The sequence below is a fragment of the Trematomus bernacchii genome, unplaced genomic scaffold, assembly GCF_902827165.1.
Source record: "Trematomus bernacchii unplaced genomic scaffold, fTreBer1.1, whole genome shotgun sequence".
In the NCBI taxonomy this organism is placed as follows: Eukaryota; Metazoa; Chordata; class Actinopteri; order Perciformes; family Nototheniidae; genus Trematomus; species Trematomus bernacchii.
In genome coordinates, this window is record NW_022987524.1 from 4,662,222 (window position 1) to 4,686,163 (window position 23,942).

Below are 23,942 nucleotides of genomic sequence, written 5' to 3' on the forward strand. Positions count from 1 at the left end.
CCTAATCAGGCTTGTGCACAGATAGACCTCTTATAAGAGAAGTGCCCCTTTGAGAATGTACTTTCTCTTATTCACAAATCAATGAAATGGTTTAACATAAAGCAGAAAAACCCTAATTATGACATGATATGTGAATTATATTGAACTGATATTAATCTTAGCCGTATAAAATCAGCATCTTCTTATTGACGGTATTTCTGAGGCATATGCCTTTACTGAGAAGGTGGAACACTTAATTTCTTTGCATGTAGCATTAATAAAATGTCGTTTAGCAGTGTTTGAACCAACATCCCACTTACAGTAGGTTTGTTTTAAATACATACATTTTGATATCCCTTAAAACTGTAAGGTAATTCCAGGAATAGATTTATGTAAAGTAACAAAGTTCCCCGTCCAGCCCTTTTTTTTTTTTTTGGGCCCCTGCCCCTGTAAACATCCTCTGCACGTGCCTGGCCCTAATCACCACAGAAGAAGAAGTTAACCTTGTGGAACCCAGTCAAATAAAATCACTGTTTCCAGCAAAAGACTCAGAAAACATGTTTGAAACCATTCTAGAGGTATTTCGAAAAGATTGTCTCTACCATGTTTGGGATTAGGTTCTGATCTGACATTGGCACAGCGCTCTCCGTTTAACCAGGAAAGAGAGAGGCTGACATCTCTGGAACAAAGGGCCAGGGAGAGGGAAGAGTAGGAAGAAGAAGCAGCTTGGTGTTGAGGATCATAGTGTGCTTCAGGGAAGCATGATACTAGCTGGAATGCCAGATGAAGCTCTGCCAAGAGCAGGTCACAGAATAATCCCCACAAAAAGAAAACAAGAATAATTGCATCTTCCGTCACTATAGGTGCGTTCACACCGGAGTACTTTGGTGTACTTTTCCCACAATAGTTCATCAGAACTACGAAATATTTGCGTTCACACCAAAAAGCCCCAGGAACTAAAGTAGCTCAAAAGAGTTCGTCCGACCCGCTTTTCAGCCCCTGCTACAGAGCAGGGTCTGTCGTGGGAGAAAACAGTTCGTACGTCTGATTGGCTGTGCGGAATGCAAACCACGCCCGTTTGACTCTGATTTTTTTTTTGGAAGCGGCCATTGTATTTGCTTGTTTACCCGAAGAGATTACTTTTGTGAAAGCAGTTATTATAGCAACACTAAATAAATCATCGGAGCGGTGGAATTGATGAGGATGTCTCGGCGCTTCTGGCGATTTACTCGAAGGACGCGAAGTGCGACATTCAGAAGCTTCTACTGCATGCAGTTTCAGTGGATCAGCAAAGTTAGCAGACCTGGCAAAGTCATGTCGTGACGACTACGAAGGTAAAACAAAATACATGCACTGCACTGTTTTAATCTGCACAATACTGGTCTTAGATGTACTTTTATTTGCTCAGTAGATCGAGCTAGCCATGCTAGAACTTGCTAACGTTAGGTCCAAGCTGGATAACAACATCTAGCTAGCTAGCTATTCTCAGCCGTGCCCGCTATAAACACGTATTGACTTGTGAATAAGTGTGCAATGTTCTGTAATTTGCTTCACTAACTCATGGCACTAATCGTGTGTTTCAGGCGAGGTGTTTCTCTCAGGATTAGAAACTAGTTTTCCCCTCCGGGATAAAACGATAATATAACGTTAGCAATTAGCATGCTAGCTGGACCTCTGTGGCTACACTGAGGTAAACAATAGATTGTAGTTGCTATAATTTCAAGTAATTTGCAACATTCATTCTACATGTTAATGGTAAAAGCTTAAACAGTTGATTACCTGCATGCCACAAAGACTGATGTTCTAATATTTTTGCACATTTAAGTAGAAATGTAATTGAAATTCTATTTACTGCCTAAACATTGTTCCTTGTATTATCCTAAATAGTTTGACCTTGTTTCCTCAGAAGGCTTCTCAGACTACATGGAGGATCCCTCAGAGAAACACAGTTTCCACGTTCAGTTCCCCCCCGCTGAGAGTAGGCAGCTCCACACCCTGTGCCCGGTCAGCGGACACCATCAGGACTACCATCCTGACCGCTGCTGCCATACTGCAGCAAACAGGAGGGAACGGAGGTGAAAACACACTTTATACATTTAGATATGTGGAGCACAAAGAAAAGCATTGCTAAAAAACATTTAGCAGCTAAACTGTGGATAACAAGTAAACCACATTGGTTTGTTATTCAATATTCAAAAGCTTTTTGAATCATTACATGTCACTTGTTAGACGCTTTTATCCAAAGCTTACATACTCAATACTGTGGGCAATCCCCACAGGAGCACTTTGGGGTGAAGTGTCTCAGGGACACAACGACATGCTGACTGCAGTGGGGTTTGAACCTGGGCCCCCCTGATCCGAACACCAATGCACTTAACCACTGCGCCACACACCTCCATCCTTTACTCAAGTAGAAGTACAGATACTCGTGTTTGAAATACTCTGGTAAAACTTCTTAAGTAAAAGTAAAGTGGGCTTTGAAATGTACTTAAGTAAAAAGTACCCATAACTACCAGCTGTTTTAAAGAGTACCTGACCTCCCTTTATATTAATAGAACAATAATGTCATTGTTAGCTAATGAATGTTTCCATGCTGAACAACGGCAACATGACAACGTTTTCATTGGTCCCTCTTCTTTAGAGAAGACCAGGAAATGATGGATACACAGATCGTGTTCAAATCAATAGGCACGCAATGACTCTAAATAATAATGATCACGCCACCAAACACACATTCAAACTAAAGTAACCAGCCTGTTTGGAAAATGTAAGAAGTAGAAAGTACAGGTATTTGTGTTCAAAATGTAAGAAGTAGAAAGTACAGGTATTTGTGTTCAAAATGTAAGAAGTAGAAGTAAAAAGTGATCAGAAAAATAAGTAGTGGAATGTACTTAAGTACAGTAACGAGGTATTTGTACTCCGCTACTTCCTACCTCTGACCAACGTGTATCTCTATATTCAGAGCACCCAGTATAAGACGGTGGAGCGGGTGGTGCAGACTCTGAAGAACCTGTGCTGTGCTCTGGACGAGACGGAGACCCAGGCCATCACTGAGGCCGTCAAAAGGCTGAAACACTCCGTCAACTTACCCCAGACACGCTCCCCCAAGGTGGGCTAACACTCTGCTTCACACGTTCATACAGAGCGTTGTTTACATGTTAGGAAGTTTGTAAGATCAACTTGTTTTGCTTTGCAGATGGGGTCCACATCGTCTGGTCAATCGTCAAATGGTACGTACACACAGTCACACTCCACCTCCACTTATTTAATTTAAATGTGATTGTTGCAGCTTATCATGTCAATGTGGTGCAAAGGTGCATTACAGACAGAAATAACTTTTAAATAAAGTCACTGTCAAGTGTCTAAGGCTATTTAAAGACTATGTGGCTTATTCTATTACGGTATGAATCATTCAAAGCTTCATAGCATCATTAATGCTTGCATTAAAATTGTAAAACGTTTAATTTGTATCTATTTGTCCCTATCATGTCCTGAGAGCCCTCCATCCCCCAATTGCTAGTGCCTTCACCATTTAAAATGTTAATAGACAAATCAAAGGTGTTCCCCGTGTTCCTCCTGTTGTGTGCCTGCAGAGACAGATTTGGACAATGTTGTGTCGTTGTTGCGATTAAACTGATCTTGTATCTTGCATATTTCACCTTAGGAAAGTGGGCACGCGATGACAGCTTCCTTGACACCATCATGGCGATGGCCCGCCGTGCCATGGTCAGCAAGGAGAATGAGGACCTGCGTGCCAAGGAGATGCACGACGAACGGCTGCTGCATTCACACAAGGCCCAGGAATCGAGGTGGAGCAACAAAATACCTTTCTGGCTGGGCTTCTGGCAGTGCTAAGCGAGCTGATTAAATCCAACAGGCCTTCAATACAAAAATTAAGAAAAACTTGTCGTTGATAAACTGTACAATGACTTGTTGGGAGGCGTGTGGTGCAGTGGTCTGGTGCGTTGGTGTTCGGATCAGGGGAGCACAGGTTCAAACCCCACTGCAGTCAGGATGTCGTTGTGTCCCTGGGCAAGACACTTCACCCCAAATTGCCTACACCTGGGACAGTTAATTTTGTATTATTGTGATTATATATATATATATATATGCCACTGTTATTAATACTGACACCTAACTTTGCACAAAGGTGTGTCTGCTGCTGAGCCTACCTATTGTTATTATATATATATATATATATATATATATAAAATAACATATTGCCACTGTTATTATATTGTTTTGATACTACTGACACTTATTGATCTGCTGCTGATAAATAAAAGAGAACCTAAATGCACGGCACTAGCATCATGACTGTCTTTGTTTAAACCAGCAGCAGTGCAGCGGTACACAGACTAACCTGTGTGTGTGTAACGTAGTTCTTCAGGTGTGCATGCTTAACATGTATGTTAACATGTATGTATACAAACGTTTTTAAAGAGCTTTCAACCTCATCCCATTGTCTTTAACACACATTTAACATAATATACTCATTAATATACAAATATACAGTATGATACTGACATTTAATCTTTGCACTAAGGTGTCTGCACTATTGTAATTGTGTCTGTTGACTGGTAAATAAAAGAGAACCAAATGCACTGTACAAAATATCAGCTTTATTGTCAATTTACAATTTCCATGCTGTTCAGATGCCTCTCCACAACGTTGCTTCCAGGCGAATACAGAGGAGTTGAAAAGAGCCCTTGGACATTCGGAAATCTTCGATCCACTGCACATGTTGGCAGCACCTCCGACCAGGCCGACGTTCTATTGTTCACCCAGAGTTCCGTAGTATTCGCATATCTGGAACACATACAAAGACACAAATTAGCCCTACATAACTCCATAAATCCTACATTAGATAGTATTAATGTGATTTAATGAACGTACCATTGCTGTTCTTTGGGCCATCATCCTCGGCTGTACAACGAAACATGTCCATCGCGTGTGATTTCGTCGTCTAATCCTTTTGTTAAGGCTTCTTAACCGCCTTCGCCTCCGACTCAGCATTTCTATTGCATTTGAATGGTCGATCTGTATTTGTATTTGTGGCTGAGTTATTGGCTTAAATAACTCCGTTACGAAGCTGTATAACACGACCATCAAAACGTCAACTCCATACCGTGTCTGAGGTCGGAAGGTAAACAGAAGCATACAGCGGAAGCGGAAGTTTTTTTTCTTCTTCTCTCGGTTTTTTGGCGGATTGCAACTTTAAGGTGCATACCGCCACCTACTGTACTCGCCGTGAAGTTGTTTGCAGCCTGCCAGGAAAACCTGAGCAGAAGAAGAAGAAGTGACGTCAGCGGCTCATTTGCCTAATCCACCCCCAGGAACTCATTTTGGTGTGAACGCGATCTGCTTTAGTTCGTCAGAACTAAAAGAACTCTCATGAACTAAAGTTCTCAGGAACTACTGTGGGAAAAGTACTTGGTGTGAACGCGCCTAATGATTGCAAGCCAAGCAGAGTTTATGTTCTAGTAATCCAACAGAAATACACCCCATCATTTATTCACTTCTTCATGATTAAAATAAAACTATTCAGTATTAAACTAAAGCAATGTTTCCACAGAAGGCAACAGGTTATGACATGCTCTAAAATGTAAAGCATAATCATCCAAGTGATGAAAATAACCATTACTTGATGGGCCACGTTGATCACTGAGCCAGATGCTGGAGCTTAGAGCTGCCCCCAAATAGTCGATTAATCACTAGTCAACTATTTAAGTCTTAATCGAGCAATTTTTCATTAGTCGATTAGTTGAAGTTATATAAAAAAGATAAAAACAAAAAAAAGCTCCATCCGTGCGCTGCATGTGCAATGACGCGTCAGCCGGAAACCCCCTCAGACTTCATTGAGACCGGAGCCTGGTCATTAAGTTAATTTGGTCGGGCAGGAAATCTAAAGTGTGGATCTTTCTGAGCGAGTAAAGGACGAGCCCCAAAAGGTGACATGCAAACTACGACGGCAAAAAGTCTCCTCCATACCCACCATCACAGCGCAACTTCCTGAATGCCGGCTTCATAACAAAACACGGAGCTTAATTATCCCGACGACAACGTGTGTTACTTTCTCAGACTCGGAGGAAAACAGCTGCAGTGAGTCAGGCAGTAGCCTAGCTTTGTATCAACATATATAGACCTATAATATATAATCATTCTGACCTCATAAAACGATAATGTTTTAATTTCATGATGAGGGCGTAATGCGGAGGGATCTTTGCAGACGCTCATATTTTCAGTGTTTCCGTTTCCTCTGTAGTATTTATGGGGTTGTTATATTCAGATATGAATAATAGAAACTAGAACTAAATGTTCCGTGTGTGTCCTCGCTGCTTGTTCACACACACAATAAGAATCCTTACCGGAGCTTCTGCTGTTTACACCGCTGCGTCCGTGCACTGTGACTCTCATGCGCTCTCTACATTTAATTTATATTTCAAAGGTTCATTACTACAGTTTTATTTTATATTTTATGTGAAGCACAACGTACTGTACCATGCTGTTATAATAACGCTCTTTATCAGCCTTTGAAACTGAAACCATTTTGTATCATAAACGTGCGACGATTAGTCGTCTAATCGTCTTAATTGACGACTATTGGTCGACTAGAAAAATCTTTAGTCGAGGGTAGCCCTACTGGAGCTAGAGACACAGGTTTAGTTTGGTGACAAAACACATTGCTTATAATCTGCTGATTACCATGCCAGAGACCTGTTGTGAGGAGCAGGATTTGTGGTTAGCGAGGTAACCACAGGTCTTTTTGTCCTATGATGGTGGAAAAGGTCATGTTTGATATAACATTTTGACGCGTAAAGCACCTTCCAGTGACCAGTTGGTGCGTTGATCAAGGAGTGCAAGTGTCCAGAGACATTTCGCCTTATTCTTAAAGCTTAATTTTCACTTTCTCACAGTCAGCAATTCCTTGCAAGCTGTTCTGTTTGCATTTGGCAGCTGCACCTGTGTTGCTTCAAGCCTGGATTCACCAAAAAATTGTCGGCCTAGAAGCAAGAACCGCATACGTCACGCTTACGTCGGAGGCGGGGGCAGGGGCGGGATCAACCTGAGCAATAACAGTTTATGGCGTGTACGGCAAATAAAGGTTCTAACAAGCATTAGCGCTGAGCAAAGTGACTAGAACGCAACCACACACTTGTAAAAAAAACACACTTTATAAAATCAGGCAACACTAACCAGGCTTAGTGTGATTCTGTTTATTTGTACCTTACTTTGACCATCCGTTCGCTGTTATTGATCATTGTGGAGAGCAGGCAGACGTTTTGTTATTATAGCAGCTATCGGATGGAATCAATACATGGGCTGCACAGGTTGTCATGTCCGACTATCACAAGTAGAATCATAATGAAAAATACGCCGGTAAAATGTGCCTGTAGAAAACGGCTTATGCCACAATAGGATAGCAACAAGTAGTCAAGATAGTCAGTTTAGCTTCGGTTGCTATGCTAACATCACCCATTTTATACCAGAGAAACTTTCATAACAGCGTTGTGATGCCAAACAGCGAGCAGCACTGCAGCGGTCGGTAAATGCCGCTGAAACACATTAATAAACAATGAACCACGGCACTCTGGAGAAAAGTATAAAGGTTGAGAAGTAGTTATTTAATTTAATCTGGCTTCGTATGACTAAAAGCAACACGATCATCGACCCAACGCCGTTGGGGAGAAAATCGGTGACGTCATGACGCAGCAGTGGCAGCACCAGTCGGGCTCTGGGCGGTGTGAACAAAATGGGGGCTGAAAATAAAAAACGGTTCCGAACCAGAAGAGCGCAAGAGGAGCTAGAACGGGAACCGCGTTGGTGTGAAAGGGGCATAAAAGGTTAAGCCTCTTCAGTGTTTTCCAATACTGTGTGTTGTTGAAAAGCCTCTGAGACAACCTTTAGAACATCCTTTACGTTTAAGATGAATTGCCAGAGCTGGAACCAAGCCATTGTTTCCCGAGTCACAGGTATGTCTCAGGTTACCTGTGTCCTCTAATGGCGCAGTTCCACTACAGCGCGGAGCTCGCTTTAAGCGTGCCGTGTCGTGCCGTGCACGTTTTTGGTTGCGCTTCCACTAGGCCTAGTTCCGGCCCGGGGCCACTTTTTCACGTCTTTTCTGGCCCGAGAAAATTGTGGTTCTATCGAGGCCAACAAACAGGGCTGAGTCGGGCTGAGTATGCTAAACTAGAGAGAGGAGCGCTGGCAAGAGGGCTAGAACTACAACAAGATGGACATATTTGACCGTGATTTAATTGTAATACACGTTTCAAAATGATGCCGAAGTAACAACATACTGATACCGGTTAGTAAAAACCATGAATTAATGCTTTGTCAAGTCTGCAGACAGACGGCAGGCGAAAAACCTTTTAAAATGCGTGTTTTTCCAGATGGAGATTGGCTAAGCTAACGCAGTATATGCTCCGACCGTCCACACTCACAACAACGGCCTATACAGACATAAATAAAGCAGCGACTGTATTCACCATGACACAGACAGTCTGTGGTTTGTACTTGTTTAACTTTTGTCTAGTTTCTGAACATATATAAGGAGCTGTGAGCTCTGAGTGCTAACAGCTAACGGCTGTGTTGTGTTTCTGGAGTTCTCATTGAAGATGACGTCACGGCTCCGCCTACACTGCGTTACTATAGTAACTACCCCAGTTCCTAAACTGTAATGGAAGCGCAGCATGAAGTGAGTCGGCCCTGTTAAGGCCAAGCCGTACCGAGCCGTACCGAGCGTGGCCGAGGCCGACCGTGTAGTGGAAATGTGCCATTAAATCCCCTGTCAAAAATAAAAGGGGCCCTATTCTGCTTTTTCCTCCCCTGTAGTGTGCTCTATAGGTTTTAGTGCATGTAACTGGTCTGCACACCTGAAACGCTTCCATCGGAATCCTTGGTTTACTTCAGTAACATCATGACATCACTATGTAACGCTCTTCAATTGGCTAAAACATTTAGTCATATTCAGAGTTTTGTGGTCAGTGGTAGTACCAGCTGCACCAGAAGTCCTGCTAACCAGATCAGAGGCAACACAGAGGTTAATCCAGACCGGGACCCCCACACACACACACACAGTGTGTTCTACAGTGTTTGCAGAATGACAGGTTTGCTTTGTTGCATGCCCTCCCCTCTTACGCTCCACATACGTGCTATATTTATCCTCACTAACAGTGTATCAAATAATAAGTAAAAACCCATATCTTGAAAATGGTTTTATTTCAAAAAGCTGCAGTAGTCAAGGTTGCAAGTCTCAGAAATACTGTAATATTTCTACTACTGCTACTGTCCAATTACTAATGAGTAACAGTGGCAGCAATATACTGTATATAGTATATAGTAGTAGTCGCTTATCGTAGTAGAGGTGACAGAAGCAGAGCTCTCATATACACTAACTACATGATCGTGTGTGTGAGGGCCACAAAGCCCACGTGTCCATGCTATGAAACTTACAAGGTGAGAGTAAAATCCAGTGATTTTGTATCACACTTCCATTTAAGAAAAAGGAGTCAAATCAAGTTTGGGTTAAGGTCTGAAAAACACTGCATCTACAATTCCCGTAATGTAGAGGTCACCAAACATATTTTACTGCATTATGGGACATACGTCACGTCTTTGCCATTTTTGTTGCCTTTGCTAACAACGTCAGGTTGTTTAGCTGTCACCCGACATGACAGCTAAAGCTGTGAACAAGGCGAACAACTTTCCTGCAGGAGCCATGTTTCCTGTGCTACTGAAAAGCAGTCACATCGGATGTGACGTCACTCCCAGTCCCGACCTCCAATGGAAACGGAGCGCTGCTGTGCTGAACCCAGCTCTCTGAGGCCCTCACTGTGTCTACTACAGAGAGCCTAGTGTAGCCTACACACTATATATTATTCATGCTCACTTTAAACACACCACCTCAAACACTCATTTCAAATGTGTAACTTACACACACAAACCACACACAACCTCCTACCTCACTGTAACTAACACTATAGCCCTAAGATTAACACTAGAAGTCAGAACTAAACATGAAGAAGCAGCGTTTAGTTTTTATGCCCCGACCATCTGGAACAAACTCCCTGAATCCTGCAGGTCCGCTGCAACTGTTAATACTTTTAAATCAAGACTAAAAACGTATCTTTTTGCCACTGCATTTGAGTGAGTTGTTCATATTCACACTGCAGTATGGCTTTTATCCATGTATTTTATACCTGTTGTGTTTATTTTATTATCTTTGCGTTTTAAATTCCTTTTTTTAAATACCATTTTATAATGTGCTTCTAGTGTATTTATTCTTAAATGTCTTTTATTTTATTTTGTAAAGCACTTTGGGTTGCCGTGTGCTGAAAGGTGCTGTATAAATAAACTTGCCTTGCCTTGCCTAGAAAACTGTGGAGGCTAACTAAAAGGTCAAATCAATGAGAAATCTGGTTGTAGAGTTCACTAAATACGTTCACTTTCAGCGTCACATTGCTCACATCTCTCATCATTCTGTGCAGTGCTATACAGCTCCAGACTCTAGATCAGGGGTGTCAAACTCAAATACACAGTGGGCCAAAATTAAAAAATGGGTACTAGTCGAGGGCCGGACTGGTTTAATGTTTATTGCAAAACTTATTGAAATGAACTTATTGCACATATTAAACCTGGAACTAACTAAGCTTAAATTATTGCCTATAAAAACAACATTAAACATTAAATAATCAGTTGCATTCATTTCTTATGGCTCTATCTGCAGAGTCATTTCTTATGATTACATTTTTCCACAGGCCAACAACAGCTTCAAAAAAACAATTTCCCTCAAAGAAAAAAACAAACATGCCCTGTTGTCTCAAGAAAAAAAGTGCAGAAGGAAACATCCATGTAAACTCAGTGTGCTGCTCTGTGATGCTAGTTCAAGCCAGATACTTGGCATCTCATCTTGGGTGCAAGGTTATCAATGTTTGGGCTCAGGCTCTGAGCTGAGGAAACCCTCAGGATTGAGTGAAGGTGTGCGTGCAATATACCCGCGGGTAGGGATGTCCCGATCACCTTTTTTTGCTCCCGATCCGATTCCGATCATTTGATTTTGACAATCTGCCGATACCGATTTTTCCCGATCCGATCTTTATGCAATGCATTAAGAGGAAAAAAAAGGTAACAGATAACGGCTGGTCATCCAACGCGATGAATTCAGCTATCTTGGCTGTTCTGGGGTAGTTTCTCTTTCCTTTTAAAAGTCTCTGAAAGTGTCGGTTGTTTCAGTGCCGTTACCTGAGTGGCCGCTGTGTACTCGTCGTGTTGTTGTTGGTGGTGTTTGTATTAGATTGGTCATGTTGAACGTAGCTCTGTTCTTTCCACCACGCGGAACCTCCGCCTTGCAAACATTGCATCTGGCTGTTACACTGCCTTCGCTTTCAATTTTATAATACTTCCAAACTCCTGACATTTTCTCTGTCCCGACTCCCGAGTCACCAGCTGAACGTAGCCTCTTGTTAGCTTACTGCTACTATTAGACACTGCGCCCACTCTGTTGCCAGATTTGAGAGAAATAAGCAACCAGGTCTATGAAAACAAGCCCAAAAGAAGCAACACATACATGATGTTGTGTAATTTTAACCCAAAACTAAGGCCTCAGGATGACTTTAAGACGTGAACATGGTCATTTTTGTTTTGTAACATTAAATAAAATGTATAAAAATATTTTATAAAAAAAAAAAAAAAAAAAAAAAGAAATTGCGATCCCCGATTTTTTTCTCCCGATCCCCGATCACGTGAAAATCACGTGATCGGCTCCGATCCCCGATCACGTGATCGGATCGGGACATCCCTACCCGCGGGCCAGATCTAATAGTAATTAAAAATTATCCTGCGGGCCGAAATTAAATCCACCAAGGGCCTGATTTGGCCCCCGGGCCTTGAGTTTGACACATGTGCTCTAGATCTATGCCCCCCTGGAAGTACGTTTGGAGAATGAGGAGGAAGACATGGTGGAGGAAGACCAACATGAATGGAGCTACAGGTCGTGGGCAGAATTCTGTCTTCCTAGTGCTGCTCAGTTTAACATGGAGGCTTGGATGTTCTGTTACTAATTTTACACTTCACATTTCCGGAAAATAGAATACAAAAATACAAGTTGTGCTTTCATCGGATGTGGCGCAGTTAGTGATGACATTAATGTTTTACAGGGGTCAAGCTGCACCTGATGAGGTAAAAAACACACACAGGTTTCAGTCCTCATAACTGACGGAAAAAGGCCAGAAAGGGAGACAAACATGAACAGAGATATGCACCAAGTGAGCAAAGAGCCAGCACATAGTGAACCGTCTTCAGGATGACATATTCATGCGCAGCCCAGACAACACTTTGTTAACATGCCTCTCAAACTTTGACTTCCCTACTCTTTTTGCTCTCCAGCCCATTGGTTCTTACTGAAGACATTTATCTTAAAAAATAGCTCACCATCCGATAGTGATATTTTTAGCAAACTTAACAGGAGTAAACGTGCACGTGTTTCTCTCCTTCTGTGCTGTCTGACCTCTTTCCCAGGACTCCATGCTGGAGAGGATGGTCTGTGGTTCAGGTCTGTTACCGGACCCCTGAAGCTCCTCAAAGTCTGTCCACATCCATATTTTCCACTATGAATTTCTGTTGGTTTATTCTGTACACACAACATCTCTCTGTTGCTTTTTCTTTCATTTCCTTAGCCGCTTTCACACCAAGTACTTTGCCGTACTTAGTGCCCAGCACTTAGTGCCCAGCACTTAGTGCCCAGCACTTATACCTCATTCACACCAACGCAACTCCGGTTCAAGCTCCGTGCTAAAGCTTTTTAGGTTCAGAACCGGTTCTTCGGTTTAGCTCCGGCTCTTTTCACACCGCCCAGAGTCCGACTGGTGCTGCGTCATTGCGTCATCGTTTGCGTCATGACGTAACCGTTTGCGTGGCTGCTTCATAAAGCCAAACCGCGCGGAAACCCCTCACAGCTCACACCGACAACAACAATGGCCGATTGTGTTGAAGCGCTACTCGTTTTGGTTTTGCTCTGTCGAAACTAAATGGACTGCTGCTTATTAAGTTTCTCCATCGTTGTGTACAAACTGGATAAAACGCGGGCTTTTTGTTGTTGTTCAGGAGTTGATCCCGCCCCTGTCCCTGCCCCCGCCTCGACGTAAGCGTGACGTATGCGGTGCTTTTGCTCTAGCCGGACAATTTTTTGGTGCTTGAAATGAACCGGATTCCGGAGCTAAGAGGCTGCTCCGCTGCGGTGTGAACAAGAAAACCCGGTGCTTTTCAAGCTCCAGCTCCGAACCGGCCCTGAAACACCGTTGGTGTGAATGAGGTATTAGTGCCAGCACTTAGTACCCCCATGGAACTAAGTACAGATCGCGTTCACACCGGAATAAGTTCCCCGAGGGAAGATTACGCAAATGAAGCCGCTGACGTCACTTCTTCTTCTTCTTCTGCTTTGGGTTTACTGGCAGGCCGCAAACCACTTCACGGCGTATACTGCCACCCGAAGTCCCCGGAGTTGGGGACTGGCTTCAGTAGAAGCTGCTGGGACTCCCAGCAGCTTCTACTGAAGCCTTCCGAGTAAATCGCCAGAACGCCGACTTCTCCTCATCTCCACCGCTCCCATGTTTTATTTTGTGTTGCCATAAGTTATTCTCTCTCCGTTGGTGCGCGGGGCTAATGCTAATGCTAATAATGCTAATGCCAGCAAATGCTAATGCCAGCAAATACAATGGCGGCTTCACAAAACTTTTCAGAGTTTTACGGGGCGTGGTTTGCAATTCGCCCAGCCAATCGAAATTGGTACTTTTTTCTCCCCAGGATAGTACCACCTCTCTAGCAGGCACTAAAAATGGGGGTAAAAGTTCTCTGAACTAAGTACTCTTTTTGGTGTGAACGCAAAATTCCAGGCACTATCGGAACTAAACGGGAAATGTACGGGTAAAAGTACTCCGGTGTGAACGCGCCTCTTGTCTCTCCATTAAATTGAATATCCTCATTTTCAAAAGAACACAAAAACAATAGGTTTAAACCAGGGGTCTCCAACACGTCGATCGCGAGCTACCGGTAGCTCGCGAGCCCTCAATAAGTAGATCGCCAAGCAAATCCAAAATGTAAAAAATACACGTAATGTAATTAAAAGAATCTACCCATATGAATAAACGAAACCTCAATCATAGCGTACTCTATCTACTTACTACAACTCTATATCTATCTAACACCCCTCCTCCCCCCACCCCCCACAATGAATATCGACCAATCACGTTCTTGCTTGATTTGCAAAACCAGCGTTGCAGTCTGGAAGAAAAGCAATGTGGAGCGGCAGCTCACCGCTTCATAAGGAGTTTGACCGGGATTTTCCTTCTGGCAGAATCTACACATCACATCAGCTCCATTGAACAGCCTAGTCATGCCAGCCTATACAGCACATGAGGGGCAGAGTTTTACTTTGTGTGTGTTGCAACTTGCATATTTATTGCACTTGACGCACACACATGCATGGCGTAATTTCCACTGGGGACAGTCCCCCCCACTTTTCGAAATCCCGTTTGTGTCCCCCCACTTTACAAATATGTTTATTTTTATTTTTTTTAACGCAAGCCGTCATCGCCACGGAGGAGCACCTTTATATATACAGTCTATGTGGAGCACACAGTCTCCGTGAGCGAGCGAGACAGACAGAGAGAGAGAGCACACCTTTATCTATTTAATATAGTTGTAACAAATAAAGTAAGAAATCATTCCAATGTGTACTATATTGTATTTAAAAGGGGAGTGATTAGTAAAATATGCATAAATGAAAAGATAGAATGCTAACTAGGTAACATAAGATAAGAATAAACAAATTTAAATTATTTGTTATTGGTTGTGATCATATTCTAAAGATGTTTGGATTATTGAAAAGTATACAGCTCCCTTTCATCTGAGTGTGGAGAGCTGTATCCATCAATTCATGTTGTGCTCAAAGTGCTCCAGATGATGCATTTAACTTCAACATTTAAAAAAACATCTTCCCGGGGGTGCATGCCCCCCGACCCCCCTAGAGGAGGTGAGGTCCACCCCCAAATAAAGCAGGTTAAAATAATTAAAATTGCATATATTGTCTTTTAGTAAACACTGAAAATGGGTCCCACAGACCCAAACAGCACACAAAGGTTAAAGGAGAGCATATCATAATGTTAAAATGTGCTAAATATATACACTGCAAAAAACAATAAAAAGAGGAGTAAAAGTAGCTCACGACTTGTTTTATTTTTTGAAAGTAGCTCTCATCCTAAAAAAGGTTGGAGACCCCTGGTTTAAACAATGTGTTTTTAACAGTGTTGATTAATCCGTCAGTTGTGAAACATTGATTGGACCCTGTGCTGACAATAAGCAGCTCATCTCTCATCAATGATTAGTGTGCTAAATACTAGCTGCTGAAACAACACAATGCTCTGAGCAGAGCTCTGCTGGGAGAGCTGACAGCAGAGAGAGCAGGGGGGGGGCTTTATTCTGACAGACACACACACACACACACCTTCTCAGCTACGCTCCTAGCAGGGCCACCTTTTGTCGACAGTATAACAGAGCGAGACAAGAAATCTGACAGGAGGGAGAGTTTGCTCCAAATCAGTCCTTATTCTAGGAACATATGAAGTTTCAGAGCCTGATAAACCTACGCAGCATACCAGCTTCTGACAATGTTCTGCTTTCCTCCGTTTTATTTTGGGTACTGGATTGTTGAACATTTTCTGCCATCCTGACTGAATGGTTATTTGTAAAGAATTGTTTGTAATGAATAATTAGTCAACTAATCTGCATTTTCACCTGTTTCCACGCAGTCCATTAGAAAGTCATCATTTGATTCGGGGAAATCTATTTTAGTTTATCTTTAACACCCAATATAGGAGAAATATGTCCTTTATTACCCAGTCTAGTATGGCAATACTCTTACGGCCCGTCCACACGGCGGCGTGCGTTGAAGCTTCAACGCTTCTGCCCATTCACTTTGAATGGGGTGACGTCACGCTTTGCCGAACTGCATTGTGGTTCCGTCGCTTCGCTTTGCTCGCGTTGCTCGCGTTGCTCGCTTCAAAAGTAGAGCAATGTTCTACTTTTGAAGCTTCGACGGAAGCGTCAGCCAATCAAATCATATGCCAGTACAAGCTCTAGCCAATCAAACCGCGTCCTTGTGTGTCCGGGGCGGGAGATTCATGTGATTGGTTGTTGGTCGAGTTTCAGACACGCCCACCGGCAAGCTTCAACGCACGCTGCCGTGTGGACGCTGCGTAAACAGGGCTGCACGATTAATTCCAGAAATATGAATATCACTTTTATTTGTCACGATTATTCAATGATTTTATGGACAACATATGTGACCCGCTCTATCGAAATCAGTCGGAAGTCGCAACGGCTCATTTCAAAATAAACACAATACACACAAACGCAAAATTACACAAACACACACACACACGTATACACACACAAACACTCGCGAGCTTCCCCCAGAGCAGTAATCCAAACGAAGATATCTTCCCTCCGTAGTATTTTGATCATTTGCTCCGCTAATAATCAATCAGATCGATGGATTCCAGAGAAGAGGAAACTTTGAAGGCCTTTTTCTCAAAATGATGACTCGGTGACAGTCATTATATAATGTGACATATTTCGCTTACTATTTGGAGTACAACAACAATCTTGATATCATTAGAAAGCTAGGAATCTCCTCTTTCCAACAATGTATACAACTCAAAATGTGTCTTCGGGTCAATGCGACTGATTTCGATAGAGCAGGTCACATATTTGTATTGCACTTTTGCATTTAAATAAACACCTCACTGCTTTTACGTACACCTAAAAAACTGAAACGTTTACTTTAATTAGATGTATTATGTCAACACATTTCACATAACTGTATTAGGTTAGCTGAAAGCAATAATATTAAGTTGAACCTAATATTTATTTAGTATTAATATTATTGCTTTTAACTAACTTGAAACAGTTATGTGAAATCTGTTGACATAATACATTTAATTAAATTCAATGTTTGGGTTTTTTGAGTGTACATACTGTGCTTCATCACTGCTGATATACAAATGTGTGTATGACAATAAGACCGGTCCTTATCACCAGTGCATCTCCTAGAAGCAACATTTAAATAAAATTGCACCAATAAATTAAATGAACAGAGCACTTCCATGTTGTGTTATTCCCCTGCTCATTATTACATTCTTGCATTAAAAAAAGCTTAGAACAAGGATCTTCTTCACATGAAGTTTAGGCATGTTTTGTTTTGCCCATAGCAACATTTCAAACAATAGTCTGTCCCTACCAGAAATCTGAAATGCACCCCTTCATCCCTGCTCTCGGTCCTGCTGTATATTACGACTCTTCTTCTTTGGACTGAAGCTGCAACATTCAAGAACATTTTTCCCAAGGCTGTTCTCCAAAATTGCACAACAATGCAATTGTGCAGTGATCCCTCCGGAGCATTCCTGGCCCCTGCAGCATGGGCCTGCTGCTGGGGCTCCAGTCAGAAGCAGGAGGACCCTGACTGCTGGTGTCTGCACTCAGTTACCCAGCATTACTCATCAGACTGCAGACAGAGCAGAGCACTGTCAGCACTGTGGACCTGATGCAGAATCCCATGAGTTTTCCTCGACTCTGTAACTAGGTCGAAGGGCGTCCAAACCATCAAACCAACTCAATATATCTACACATCAGACTGTAAGCAAGGTCATGGCCCCCCGTCTGGGTGTGTACAACATGGAACACACTGATGCAATGGTACTTTTGTGCACAGACAGATTCAGAGTGGATTGACTTTGTTCAGGTTTCTAATAGAGTGAGTAGAGAACATGGGCAACATGAGGGTAAGGGCTGGGCTGTGACAGGTTAACTAACCAACACAACAGCTGCACAACACTTAAACAAACACTACTTTAAAACAACTTGTTCAATAAACCTGCTTTAAAATTAGACCTTTTTTATGCTTTCACACTTTAGATAGTTTTGACTGTGTAATAATAATTACATCATACTTTAGGCATCATACTATTATGCCGAAGGTGTGTCTATGTGGGTTTGTATGTGAATTTCGATGATCTTGGCAACCCTTTGACTGATCTCCTTCACGTGTATCCTGTCTGTTTCTGAATAACCAAGGGACTGCATGAAGTGAATTGGATCAGCAGTCCTGTAGAGAACTGAAAGCCCTGTCAATAGTGCAGACTTTGGATTAGCGTTAATTGGTGAAAGTGCAAATAGACGCTCACGGCTGCGATACCACGTCGGACACCCAACGCACACAGCACTGGTAGCTGGAAAATCAAAATGAGGAATGCTTGATACAATCATTTGTTCAAGTTTCTTGACATGCATCATGGCAGGATTACTGTCTAGAAAAAAAACTCCAGAGGTCTGAGAGAAGGTTTGTGCTGATTGTATTGAACATTTGTTTCAAAGTTTGCAAGCAATACAGCAAAATGAACTGATACGATAAGGTCGGTAAGGCCTCTATTATAAAAGGACTCATATGATAAGATGGGTCCTCCCTTGTTATAATATGTTCCCTGGGTCAGAATAACATGTTTTTTATTAGAACACCAGCCAGCAACTAGGGCTAAATGATACGGAAAACATATGTAATTCCGATTTTCAGGGTTCATACACTTTTTCACCAATGATTTTCAATGACGTTTCCATGACCTTTACCTAATTTTCCATGACCAATAAAATTACTCTTTCTCAGCAGTACCACTGAAAAAGGTTTATTTTAACATGGAACAGGAAAATAAGGTCTGCATATGAAACATGTTGTGCCTATCTAAAACAAATCCAATAGTTGGCTTACTACAGGGTTCTTACACCTTTTCCAAAGTCAAATTCAAGCACTTTTCAAGCATTTTCAAGGTGCATTTTCAAGCTTTTCAAGCATCTTACAGCTGTTGTAAATTACATATTTATATACACATACTTATACTCAAATGATTATTTCCCTACCTCACATTAAATCAGATGTTCTTTATGCTATAAACAACCAAATGTGTGTTTCATAATAGCATTCTACATGAGGATGAAAAATTAAAAATGTTAGAAAAGAAAACTAAGTTTAATATTTCAAAATGAGTGAGTGTACGTAGACTGGGCATCCCATATAACCTGGCTGAGCCAATATAAAACAATCAGCTAAATAACTTTTCAATATATTATTGATTACTATTTTTGAGGTACTTTTAGGTTGGCAGTAAACACAAGTCAGAGGTAACTGGTGTACTTTTCCTCCACTACATGTATTTAATACCTTTAGTTACTTCACAGATGTGGATGAATGATGTGACATATAATCAAGTGTTAAATCAGACTTTAGTTCCACCTGGAGTAAATTCACAAGCTACCCTGTAGTATACAAAGTCATTCAAACTAGCTGCAACTTTACCAGCTTTGATAACACTTTCATGATCAATCATTATAAAACATATCATATACAATTATTAGGGATGCTCCGATCGCCAATTTTGGAGCCGATTGCCGGAATCAGTATCGGCCGATACCGATATTGCTCTCTCCCCCTCTCTCTCTGTCTCTGTCTCTCCTGACAGCCCGTCAGTATCTCCTGCAGCTCACTGATCCAGTAATGAGCGACCCGACAGTGAAGAATAAATATATTTATAACTAGTTTAGCTTGTTCCAGAGGTAGATAAAATAGCTAAGTGTGTTAGGTCTAACTCTTAATGTGTGTTCTGCTCCGCTCACCGGTCCGTCACAGCGGGTGGAGCTGCAGGATTTCTGCTTCACACACGCGTTGCATACCGCTATTTTATTGTCATTTTCGGACACTTAAAATACTGCCAGACTAGTGAAGCCATTTTGGCGAGCTTGTTTTGCCGTGCACAGAGAAAAGTGTCATGCATTTTACATGCAACGATAGCCTAATCTAAAATGCTCTACTATGGCGTACCTTTCGTGTGGTGTGTCGCTCGTCAGCGCAGACTCTCGCATCGTTATTGTTGCACACTTTGCAGGAGGCTACTCTTGGGCTTCGCTTGACCCTCGTCTTAGCCATGGCTTGTATTTGTCTTCTGCTAGCCAACGCTCGTTGAAACGGCAACCTCCTGGCATACTGTCATCTATCACTCTCATCAGAATGCCCAGGTCACACACGTAACAAAAACACTTGCCGGTCACGCGCATTGCGCGGGAAGGCCGGAGCGGAGCTGTTTTATGTAAAAGCGAAGCAATTAAGCGCGCTCCGACTTCTTTATTTTCTTTTAATCTAAAAAGCGAAGTAAAGCATTTACAATTTCAAGCACTTTATCCCAAATTCTAGCACCATTCCCAAAATTCAAGCATTTTTCAAACCTTGAAAACACCTCGTACAATTTCAAGCATTTTCAAGGATTTCCAGCACCCGTACGCACCCTGTTACTAGCTTCTACACGCTAAAGCAACTAAAATCTCACACCAGCAAAATACCTCGACAGTTAAATGCCATTTTACGTTTCATTACTATACGATACAGTATGTATTATCATTATAGTATTACTGTTTCGGCGATTAGCTCAAATATAAATTATATTTGATGCAACTTTAGTTACATTTCCATGACTTTTCCAAAACTCTGGGAAAAATATTGTTTTCCATAACTTTTCCAGGGCCTGGAATTAGCATTTTGAATTTCCATGACTTTTCCAGGTTTTTAATGACCGTAAGAACCCTGGATTTTAAACAGTATTCCCATTGTGATTCAGTCTACATTTCTCTGTAAAGCTTCTCTTTTTCTGTATTATATACTATAAGCAATAAATCGTTCTATATAGTGGGCACGGCCTGTATAAACGAGTGGTTTATATGTTAACTTTATCCCATGTTGTGTTGATCTACATACAACGTGGGATAAAGTTAACATGCTCTTTCATGTAGGCCACGCCCAGGTGGTATATGATCAAATTAGATACATTGGTGCATGATTTGATAAGAGGAACAACATTGTTTTTAGCTTTAAACATTACAAATCTTCATTACCGTCGAATATCTTCCAAGGTCAAGGTCAAGGTTCTTTATTGTCAATCTGACATAGCTACAGAGTAATTATGCAGTTGAAAATCTTATGTCACAGGCTTCTCCAACAATGCAACATAATAACATAACATAACATAATAACAATAAGAGCAAGAGCAATACAAAAATAATAATAGTTATAAAAATGAAATAAAGTTATGATGTGGAATAGTGCAGTATGAGTCTATATACAAGTTATTGGAATGATATATATATATTAGGTATTAGATACATACTACTGAGTAGCAGTTGAATGTTTGAAGTTGTTTCAACAGTTCAATTTTTTTAACAGTCTCACTGCCCGCGGGAAGAAACTGTCTCCGAACAGTTTCCCTTGTGACATCAAGCCTGGTGTACATAATATAATCCTCATGACTTAAATAAACTTAAATAAAATCAGCAAAACAGCAAGCTTCATGTAAACATGTATATTTAAAGATACATTTGGAGCTCCCTTCAGCATTGATTCATCTCCAAACTGAACTGTATACTTCTACTCGACAACTGGACAAAGGTGAGAGCCCGCTGCCCAGACCATAAACAATGTAGTGCAGTGAGGATAGGCATTTCATACACTCATGTGTGTTGCAATAAGTACAGGATCCAGTCTTCAGTGTAGTTCATATACTTCGCTGATAGCAGCAGGAATAGATTATTAATATGTAGTGGTGCAGGAATAAGTCCTTAGACACAAAAATAAGTTTGCATTTTAGCAATTTCCGGCTCAGATGCCTGAAAAACGGTCTGTGGTCTTCAAATATTTGTATGTTTTGAACAACATAACATTTGTTAGTGAACACCCCACGCTTCAACTATTATAAAGGTGGTGTTAATATGTGAAGATGAACTGCTGAACAAGACGTGTGAGCATCATAAGTGTTTGTTTGCCAAAGATTTGATGCAATATTCCAAAATTCTATGGGAAAATTCCATTACTTTTCTGTCAAGGGAGTCCTTCTGATGCTAACTTCTGCTTTCGACTACACAAATAGGTCATCACTGCACCAGTCATTTGATTGAAGAAAGTTGTAAACAGGTTTTAGTGCAGCGTGGGAATATCACACTCAACCAACAGCAGAGAGGCAGTCTGCAACAAAGTATGGGAAGACAAATGGCTCTCTCTATGAAAAAGCTCTCATTCTCTTTCTTTTTAAAAATACACTTAAAAAGGCATAAAACAATGTCTTATGACCAAGTTTGTAAAATACATGTCTTCATTTGAACACTAAGATTTGAACACTGTAAACGTGTAAACCTAATGTGTTTCAAATATTGTTTGTATTATCCTTGATTACTAATAATTTGTCAACCCTTATTTTTTGATTATTTAGTATTGTTATGAATACATACAAAATAAAATTCACAGCAATACCAAGTACCAAACTGTAGATTTAGTGACCTACTGAGAGTGTATACAAAGCAAATGATATCAAAATATAAAAAATGTGATATTATATATGGCTCACTTCACAACCAAACACAAACATTGACTGTCAGGAAACTGTCACACCACAAAGTAAAAGTAGGATGAACACAGGATTATATAAAACTGGAGACAAAGTCAACAAAGCACTTCAAATACCAGACATGTCCAACAGCCCTGGAAATGTAATCCACTCCTCACACAGGAGAGGTAACAGCTACAATGAATGTACTGCTACACAGAGCCCAGAGCTGCAGTGTGGAGACCCGTTGGTAAACGCAGGTTGCACGTGTCAGGAGCTAGAGCAACACCAACAACACCTGAGTTCGTTCATGCGTGCGTGCGCGCGCTGGTGGTGGTGCAATGCCAGACCCCCCCCCACCTCCAGCAGCTCAGCCATGGATGTATAACACCGAGGAATGTGTCTGTGTTCCCGGGCTGAGAGCTAGCTGCCACACCAACACCACCACACACAACGACCACCTCTTCAGAAACACGCTGCGGTAAATTACTGTCTCTAAGCTGCTGCATGTATGGCGAACAATAGCCATATTTTCGACATGACTGGAAATGAAGGAAAAAAAGAGTCCTGACTCCTGCGTATCGTCAGCGGCTCCAATAAGGTTTGAGTCCTTACAGGAGTGACAGGCAGGCAGGTTAGCATCACTAAGCTAGTTAGCCGTCCTTACCTGGGTCTCCAGCTCCAGAAAACAAAGGATGCTGCTGCGGTTTCTCCCCGTTAGATTGATGCGTCTCCTCGGCCTGACAGCATCCTGTTCCCAGCCAGCAGCACCCTGCCAGACTCATGGCCAGACTGCACGGCAATCATACAGGCACTTCCGGTTATCACTTTCACAATAATTGCCTATTTGGGTCTAAAATGTGGAATCTATATTACGATAACTTCGCCGACGTCTATATGATTAATAGTTCATAATTGTAGTCAGAACGCAGCCATGTTCTTTTCTATGTAAAATACACTTTAATTTAAAGCGAACACATTTTAGTTCAAAAAAAGTGTTTGTTGTTGTTTCAGTACAAGAACCCACATATTTGCACCTTAAACGAACTATATGACTAAAGTCAAATATGCTGAAATTAAAGGTCTTTAGGCCTATACTTTGTTTATATTTACCTTCAATCAAGTTAAAAAATGTAGGCTATGCAAAGTAAAACATCTTATATTTATAAAACATATCTTCGTCCTTGATACTCGGGCCGGGGTATTTAGTTAACACAAACTATAGATAAGTTACAGATATGTTTCACAGCATCAGTTGCCTCCAATGTAAAAATAAAATCCTGTTTAAGGTTTAAATCCTGTATTTCCGGTTATAATTGCACTAATGCTAGCTACCTTGACGGAGCTACCGGCGGCTCAGACTCTGCATGAGACAGATATGCGGCTGACCGGGAGAACAGAGGGAGACTGACTCTCTTTACTGCATTTTACACAGATTAAAACAATCCACACTGTGATATATAGTTTTTTAATAGGGTTTCCTTCAGTATATTC

The 23,942-nt window shown here is 41.5% G+C and overlaps 1 protein-coding gene across 3 annotated transcripts in view; it reads right to left on the reverse strand.

The window, feature by feature from the left end:
- fam110b (family with sequence similarity 110 member B) overlaps positions 1 to 23,206 on the reverse strand; it is a 65,143-nt gene extending 41,937 nt beyond the window's left edge. For all 3 annotated transcript variants that reach the window (XR_004554989.1, XR_004554990.1, XM_034118644.1), the window contains exon 1: positions 23,116 to 23,206. The gene's annotated coding sequence lies outside the window, so the exon portion shown is untranslated. The remainder of the gene's footprint in view (positions 1 to 23,115) is intronic.
- Positions 23,207 to 23,942: the final 736 nt, after the last annotated feature.